The following is an 8,837-nucleotide window of genomic DNA, read 5'->3' as shown; positions in this document are numbered from 1 at the left end:
AAGAAAGGTCTTCCTTTTCCGTTGGTTCACCCCCTAATGGCTGCTGCGGCCAGCGCATTGCGCCGATCCGAAGCCAGGAGCCAGGTAATTCTCTTGGTCTCCCATGCGGGTGCAGGGCCCAAGCACTTGGGCCATCCTCCACTGCACTCTCTGGCCACAGCAGAGAGCTGGACTGGAAGAGGAGCAACTGGGACAGAATCCGGTGCCCCAACCGGAACTAGAACCAGGTGTGCCGGCACTGCAGGCAGAGGATTAGCCTATTGAGCCGCGATGCCAGCCCTGAAGAATTATTTGTATATTTGAGAAGACAGAGCTACAGAGCGGCAGAGGTAGGGGGAGAGAGATCTGCCTTCTGTTGGTCCACTTCACAAATGGCTGCAACAGCCAGAGCTGGGCCAATCTGAAGCCAGGAGTCAGGAGCCAGGAGCCAGAAGTTTCTTCTGGGTCTCCCATGTGGGCACAGCAGCCCAAGGACTTAAATCTTCTTCTTTTGCTTTCCCAGGTGCATTAGCAGGGAGGTGGATTGGAAGTAGAGCAGCCGGGACTCAGACCAGCGCCCATACAGGATACTGGCACTACAGACAGCGGCTTTAACTGCTATGCCACAGCGCTGCCACCCACTATTTATTTTTAAAGTTAGAGTTACCTAGATGGAGAGGAGAGAGAGAGAAAAAAAAGAAAGAAATCTTTTATCTATTGATGCACTTCCCAGGTGGCCACAATGGCCAGGGCTAGGCCAGGCTGAAGCCAGGAGGAGCTTCATTCAGGTCTCCCAAGTGGGTGCAGGGGTCCAAACACTTGAACCATTTTCCACTGCTTTCCTAGGCCATTAGCAGGGAGCTGGATCAGAAGTGGAGCCACTGGCACACAAACCAGCACCCATATATGATGCTGGCATTTCAGGAGTTGGCTTTACCTGCTATGCTACAAGGCTGGCCCCTACTCTCATTTTATGTATATGATGTGTGATGTTTGGTGTGTGTGCTGTGTGTGTGGTCAACTTTGTGTGTGTTATATGTGTTATATGGGTGTTGAGTGTGTAGTATATGTAGTGTGTATATGTACTATGGTATGTATTGTGTGTGTTTTGTGCATACAGTGTATTTTGTTCATGTTGTGTATGATTATGCTGTGTATATTATGCATGTTGTATATATGTGTGTTGTGTGTGCTGTGTATACTGTGTGGTATATAGGGCACATTGTGTGTATTGTGTATATTCTGTGTGTTGTATATAGCATGTTGTATATGTGTGTGTTGTGTGTGCTGTGTACATTGTGTGGTTTATAGAGCACATTGTGTATTGTGTATATTCTGTGTGTTGTATATAGCACATTGTATATATATTGTGTTGTGTGTATATTGTGTATGTTGTGGGTGGTGTGTGTTGTAAGGATATTGTCTGTGTTTGTGTTACAGGTGATGTCAGAATCTTGCCACCCTTATTTCTCACAGCTCTTCTACAAGACAATTCTTTTTTTTTAACTTAACTTTTTATGGTACCTCAATGCTTTACCCACAAGTATCTTACTGTGTGACCTAATTGAAATACAGTTTCATGCTTTCTTCCTCCCCTTTTTTATTAAATATTTATTATTATATGAAAGAGTTAAAGAGAGGGAGAGACAGAGATCGTCCATCTGCAGATGGCTGCAATGACCAGGGCTGATCTAGGCTGAACCTAGGAGTTAGGAGCTTCATCCAGGTTCCCATGTGGGTGGCAGGTGCCCGGACACCTTCAGGGGCCCAGACACTTGGGTTATCTTCCACTGCTTTTCCCAGGCCATTAGCAGGGAGCTGGATCAGAAGTGGAGCAGACAGGACATGAACCAGTGTCCATATGGAATGCCAGCATTGCAGGCAGCAGCTAGCCCCCTATGCCATAATGCTCCTCTCCTTTACCTCTCCTTTACCTATTGGGTAAAGGTGGGCTCAGCCTGCCCTCCCCATGGAGTCCTTTTCCATTATCTAGACCATCAGCCTGGACTTCTCTGGCATGTATCACACCTTCCCTGGACAGTTAAATGTATTTTCTGTTCATGTAAACTTGTGTTCTCCTTTTGAGTTATTTCGTCTCATGTCTATATGAGAGGGTGAAGCATGTTGATTTCTATCTTATTTACAGCACCTTTGTTAAGCATGTTGATTTCTATCTTATTTACTCCTTCGTTAACCTCCTTCGTTAAGGAGGAGGGGGAGGAAGATTCTATTGTTTCAGCAGGCATGGCTGACTCCAAACCATAGCTTTACACTCATGTCACCCATCATGGGCTCAGTATTTACTCCTGCATATGGCTGGTGCTGATCTAAGACTCAGCTTTGTGGAGTTCACATGCTGCTGTTGCTGCTGTTTTTTTTTTTTCCAAGCAGATAGGAATCTTCAAAAGATTAATTCTTGTTTTCATTAATAGTTTTATTTGGAAATAACTTCCATTTGTAATTGCAAGGATAGTAAATAAAGTTCCTATGTCCCCCTCACTCAGCTTCCCCTAAAGACAACATCTCATATAATCATGATACATTTATCAAAATGAATAACTTACAGGGCTGGCATTGTGGCATAGTGGGTTAAGTAACCAACTGGAATTCCTTATGATCCCCAGTTTCAGACCCAGCAACTCCGTTTCTAATCCAGCTCCCTGCTAATGTTCCTAGGAAAGCAGCAGAAGATGGCCTTAATGCTTGGAGTCCCACACCCACATAGGAGACCAGGATAAAGTTCCTGGCTTCTAGCTTCAGCCTGACCCAACCCTCGCCATTGCAGCCATTTCTGGAGTGAACCAATGGGTGGAAGATCTCTCTCTCTCTCTCTCTCTCTCTCTCTCTCTCCCTGCTTTTTCAACTAAATAAATAAAACTTTAAAAAAGAAAAAACCTAATAACTTAGCATTGGCACCACACAATTAACTACAATACAGAGAGTATTTTCCACTAATGTGCTTTTTCTGTTCCAGGAACCCACACATCGTCTTAGGTCTCCTTCAGTCTATGGCACTTTCTACACTTCGCTTTGTCTTTCGTGATGTGTGTGCTGTTGACCACATGTTAGAGGTGGTTGGTAACCCTTAGAACTACATTCTGATTTTTTTTTAAACCCTGTTTCATGTTTATTTGTATAAACAGCACAGGAGGACACTAGTCCATGGAGACAGCAGCCCGGGGTCACACAAGTCTTTCTGTCCTTGCATTCACAGGCAAAGGCTGTTACTATGGAGCCTTCGTTGGGGGCTGAGCACCTTGGGGAGGAGCCTGAACTGGAACTGGAGCTGCAGGTGCAGCTTAGACCTGGACTTTGGCTGGGGGCTTGGTTTGGGCCTGAGCCTGGGGCATGGGTTGGGGCTGGGCCTTAGGCTCAGTTTGATCTTGGGCCTTGGGCTTGGTTTGGGCCTGGGCCTGGGCCTTGATTTGAGCCTTGGCATTGCCCTGGATTTGAGGCTCTGTCTTGGTCTTTGCCTTGGTCTTTGGCTGGGGTCTAAGACCCTTGGCAATGTGGGCACAAGCATGTGTCCCAAGCTTGGGGTGGGCAATGTAGGCGAGTTGATCAAGCCTGTGCCTGATACCCTTTGGGATCTTGGGCTTAACGTCCTTAGGTTTAACAAGGGCCTTGATAGCTTCAGTGTGTGCACTCATAGCCGTGGCATTGTTGTCCTGCATCTTCTTCAGGCCTTTCTGCTGTGCTTCTTGGCAAAATTCATGTTCCTCAGGAACTTGGGGTCCACGACTTCAAGAGATTCTTATCTTTGTGATTAGGGTTTCTTGATGCCATTGCTTTGCCAATTTGGGGACTGGCTGTGTATGGGGTGATTCTTGGCCATATTTGCACCAAAACTCGCAGCTCCCAAAGCATCTGGGACTGGAAGAAGGGATATTCTAATCTCTAAAAGAGAAGCAGCATCCTCTTAGTAATGCCCAAATAAATCTACAATGCCTAGAGCTCAGGATCCTCACATGATGGAAGCAGCACCCAGCAGATGAGTAAGAAGCAGAAGTGAGCTGCCATGCTAGTTCCTTCTAGCTTTCTAAATTGCCAGAGCTTCATCCTTCCTTTCATTTGAAGGAAGGTCACCTCCTCCCCGATGTTGGAATTTTTTCTTTAGCAGCAATAATATCCTGCTTCTGGGAGATTTCAGGTCCTTTGCAGGCTTGTCTCCTTTTTTTCAGCCATAAATTCTCACTGAACTTTCACAAAGCAACTCAAATGCTTCCCCTCGTGCTCAAGGTGGAACAGATGTCCCATGGTCTATTCTAGGCAAACTACTATTTGTCATTTCGAAACCTGATTCTTCCAGGCCGGAGTCTTGAGATTCCCAACACTACAGGTTGCTTCACAGGAATGAACTCTCATGTGGACGTTACTGAGAACCTGGGCTAATACTTGGAGGATTAGCAGGCATCTGACACCTTTCCCAACAGAAGTCATGGGTCCTTTGTCCCATGCCCATCTTCCCTCTGAGTGGTACTTCTCTCTCTGTTTACTCAGTCCTGCTGGGACTCATATTTGCTCTTCGACTCTGCCTAACAAAGCTCCAGATAACCCCCCTGTGAACCCAGCTGTAGCTCCCATGCCTCCTCTTTTGACTGGGCCCGTTTGGCAGCTCTCCTGCCATGCCTCTTGGGCCTTGTTGAGGCTGTTTAGACACATAATCCCTGAGGATGCTGTCTCACTCTGACCGTGGGAACCTCCTGACTCCTTCCCAGCAGTGTACAAACCAGGTAACTGTAGTTCGTTCATTCACTCAACACATGCGTCACCTCTTTTGTTCTAGCCCACTTGCTCTAGCACCCTTCAGCAGTTCTTTGAGGCCAGTTCTTTGATTGTAATATGCCCTATTCATTCACTCTATTTTGAATTTCATGGTTGCAAGGACCAGGGCTGGGCCAGGCTGAAGCTAGGAGCCAGGAGCTTTATCCAGGTCTCCCACATGGGCAGGGACCCAAGTACTTGGGCCATCTTCCACTGCTTTCCAGGTGGATTAACAGGAAGGCAGATTGGAAGTGGAGCAGCTGGGACTGGAACTAGTACATTGCAGTGGTAGCTTAACCTGCTGCACTGCAGTCTAGCTCCATAAATTTCTTCCTTCCTTGCTAGTGTACTCCAAATCTATGATTCTATTCTGTGCATTAGAAATTTATGAAAAATTCCTGATTACAGCCACCCCCAACTCTGGTTATCCCGAGTATCCAACACAACTATCCAGCTGTTCTGTATCTGCATCTATCAGAAGTTAAAAGTTACCTGGGCACAGTAAACACCAGCTGGAAGTGTCACAGTGAAAGTTCATGACATACCTCGTAGAAGCACTCAGCACTCCTTAGTCCTGTTCTATTTTCCCAGGTATTTAAAACTCTTCTCAGGGGATGTTGTGGCCTAGCAGGTTAAGCTACTGCTTGGGATACCCATATTCCATACCAGAGTGCCAGTTCCAGTCCCAGCCATTTCTATCTGCCTGGGAAGCAGCAGATGATGGCTCTGGTACTTGAGTTCCTACTACCCATGTTGGAGACTCTGCTGGAGATCTGACTTTGGCCTTGCCCAGCACCTGCTTTTGTGGGCATTTGGAGAGTGAACCAGCAGATGGAAGACCTGTCTGTGTCTCTGTCACTCTGCCTTTCAAATACATGTCTTAAAAAAAAGAAATTATACTCCCTCCTCGTTTAGATGCCAACATTGACTTGCAAATAATGGGTTGTAATCCTTCATCTCCCCCCTCATCCAGTCTACGCACCTGTTTGCACCTGCAATCAGACCGTGTCCTTCCTCTCTTGTTACAAGAGGAAGACATCAGTGCTGTTTTTGAAAGGCAAGTTCCTTTAGGGTCTGCACCATGTCCCCTTTCCCACCTGCTTCAGAGCTGTATTTCTGAAGCTACCCTGCCTGTCTGCTTTGCATTGTCAACTTCTCCTTCTTCACTGGCTCATTCCCATGGGCACTTAAACAGGCTGTGTCGCTTCCCATCTTTAAAAAGACCTTTTATTGACCTGCCACTCTCTTGCATCATACACCATTTCTCTGCTCCGGTCACAGTATGATATCTGGAAAAGTTTTATGCATTGACTGCTATCTGTTACATGCTGTTTACTCTTCATTTTATGGGATGTGAACTGTATCACATATTCAAGAGTACATAAGAAAACAAATACTTGCTTATATATATGTATATATTATACAGAGAAACATGTTTAGATCGATGTCTAAAGCAGAACATAAGCAGTATCATGTGGCTGCTGGATCATACACCCTGCCTACTCCCACGGATGTAAGCGGTTGCTTAATCATCCCCACATTTTGTTTGGTTTTCCCAGATTGTAATCTCTGTAACCTATACACTCTTAGTTTATATTTATAATAAAATATATTCTTATATTTATTCTAAACTACTGTGAGTTTTTTTGTACTTAACATTATGTTATTGGTAGTGTCTTATTTGGGTGTATATAGCTGAGTTATGTTCAGTATATAGCATGGCATTTTATGAATATATCCAGATTATTGATGTTTTCTTTTTCTTCTTCTTCTTATTTATTTGAAAGGCAGAGTTACAGAGAGAGAGAGGTCTTCCATCTGTTGGTTCACTCTCCTAATGGCCACAATGGTTATGACCAGGCCAGACCAGAGCCAGGAGCCAGGAGCTTCTTCTGGATCTCCCACATGGGTACAGGGTCCAAGTACTTGGACCATCTTCTGCTGCTTTCCTAGGCGCATTAGCAGGTAGCGGGATCGGAAGCAGAGCAGCCAGGACTCAAAATGGTGCTCACACGGGATGCCAGTATTGCAGGTACTTAACCACCCCACACCACAACACTGACCCCCTGATCTTTTCTTCAGTTGAAGAATTTTTGGGTTGTTTGCATTTTTTCCTTTTTATTTGTTAACACCAACAATAATGTCTATATGAATATTGCAGTATGTATTTTATGTGTAAGAGATTCTGTAGGAGTTAAATTGCTGTATAATTAGATAATACTTTTTTCTTTTTCTTTTTTTTTGACAGGCAGAGTTAGACAGTGAGAGAGAGAGACAGAGAGAAAGGTCTTCCTTCCATTGGTTTACCCCCGAAATGGCCCAAATGGTGCACTGCGCTGATCCGAAGCCAGGAGCCAGGTGCTTCTCCTGGTCTCCCATGGGGGTGCAGGGCCATCCTCCAACTGCCTTCCCGGGCCACAGCAGAGAGCTGGACTGGGAAGAGGAGCAACCGAGACAGAATCCGGCGCTGCAACTGGGACAGAATCTGGCGCCCAACCGGGACTAGAACCTGGAGTACCAGTGCTGCAGGCAGAGGATTAGCCTAGTGAGCCTTGGCGCCGGCTAGCTCATACATTTTAATCTAACTGGATGTTGTCAATTTTTCCTCTAACGTGGTGTATGATTTGCCCTGTTGAAAGCATTCTCTAACTCTTTCCATTGCTCCACACTCCTGATAACCTTAGGATCATTAGACTTTTATTTTATTTTTTATGGTGAAAAAACATGTATTTAGAATTAGCCAGCTGGGGGGCCGGCACTGTGGCACGGTGGGTTAAAGCCCTGGCCTGAAGCACCAGCATCCCATATGGGCGCCGGTTCGAGACCCAGCTGCTCCACTTCCCATCCAGCTCTTCGCTATGGCCTGGGAAAGCAGTAGAAGATGGCTCAAGTCCTTGGGCCCCTGCACCCGTGTGGGAGACCCAGAAGAAGCTCCTGGCTCCTGGCTTTGGATCGGCACAGCTCCGGCCGTTGCGACCACCTGGGGAGTGAACCAGCGGATGGAAGACTGTTCTCTGTGTCTCTACCTCTCTCTCCAACTCTGTCTTTCAAATAAATAAAATAAATCCTTAAAAAAAAAAAAGAACTAGCCGGCTGGACTCAGTGTAGATGGTCCCAGTTTTGTTGGCAGCATCCAGAGCATCACGCTCAGGAGCCAGTGGAACGTACGCCTTCCTCCCTCCGTCAGGTCTGATCCACGTGTTCACTGTGGCCAGGTCAATGGCTGAGTTTCTTCACAGCCTGTTTGGCCTGGTGCTTGTTGGCCTTGCCGTCCACAATGAACACGAGTGAGTTGTTGTCTTCTGTTTTCTTCATGGCAGACTCAGTGATCAGGGGGAACTTGGTGATGGCACAGTGGTCAGTCTTGTTTCTCCTGGGAGTGCTCTTTTGAGAATATTTGGGCTGCCACCAGAGATACAGTGTCCTGGGCCACTGGAGCGTGGGTGACGTGTGAATCTTCTTCTTTTTTCTTTTTCTTTTTTTTTTGTGGATGTGGACACTTTTCTGCCTTCTTGGCCTTCAAAGCCTTTGCTTTGGCTTTAGGAGAAGCAGGAGCTTCCTTCTTCACCTTTGGCGCCATCTTGGTGAAAAGGCGATCATCAGATTTTTTTTTAAGGAAGACCTTTCTTTTATTTTATTTGAAAGTCAGAATTACATAGAGAGAGAAGGAGAGGCAGAGAGAAAGAGGTCTTCCATCTGCTGGTTCACTCCCCAGATGGCTGCAACGGCTGGAGCTGTGCCAATCCGAAGCCAGGAGCCAGGAGCTTCCTCCGGGTCTCCCAGGTGGGTGCAGGAGCCCAAGGACTCCGGCCATCTTCTACTGCTTTCCCAGACCATAGCAGAGAGCTGGATCGGAAGTGGAGCAGCCAGGACACGAACTGGCATCCATATGGGATGCCGGCACTGCAGGCGGGGGCTTTACCCACTATGCCACAACACCAGCCCCGATCATCAGACTTGATTGTTCCAGTTGTTGGATAGGAAATGCTAGTTTGTTGTAACTAGCATTTCCTATGTTCCAACTAGCATTTCCTATGTTGATAATAAGGTTAACTATATTTTTTGTAAATTTTTAATGGAAGGAAGGGAGAGAC

General features: G+C 46.3%; 2 pseudogenes; both read right to left on the bottom strand.

Moving 5' to 3' along the window:
* Positions 1-3,206: 3,206 nt before the first annotated feature.
* On the bottom strand, positions 3,207-3,814 carry LOC133762584 (large ribosomal subunit protein eL29-like; annotated as a pseudogene).
* A 3,997-nt stretch (positions 3,815-7,811) lies between these two features.
* Positions 7,812-8,323, bottom strand: LOC133762582 (large ribosomal subunit protein uL23-like; annotated as a pseudogene).
* Between the last annotated feature and the right edge of the window lie 514 nt (positions 8,324-8,837).

Source organism: Lepus europaeus, chromosome 6 (assembly GCF_033115175.1).
Source record: "Lepus europaeus isolate LE1 chromosome 6, mLepTim1.pri, whole genome shotgun sequence".
Taxonomy (NCBI): domain Eukaryota; kingdom Metazoa; phylum Chordata; class Mammalia; order Lagomorpha; family Leporidae; genus Lepus; species Lepus europaeus.
Note: the sequence above shows the minus strand (reverse complement) of the source record. Positions and strands in the feature narration are given on the sequence as shown.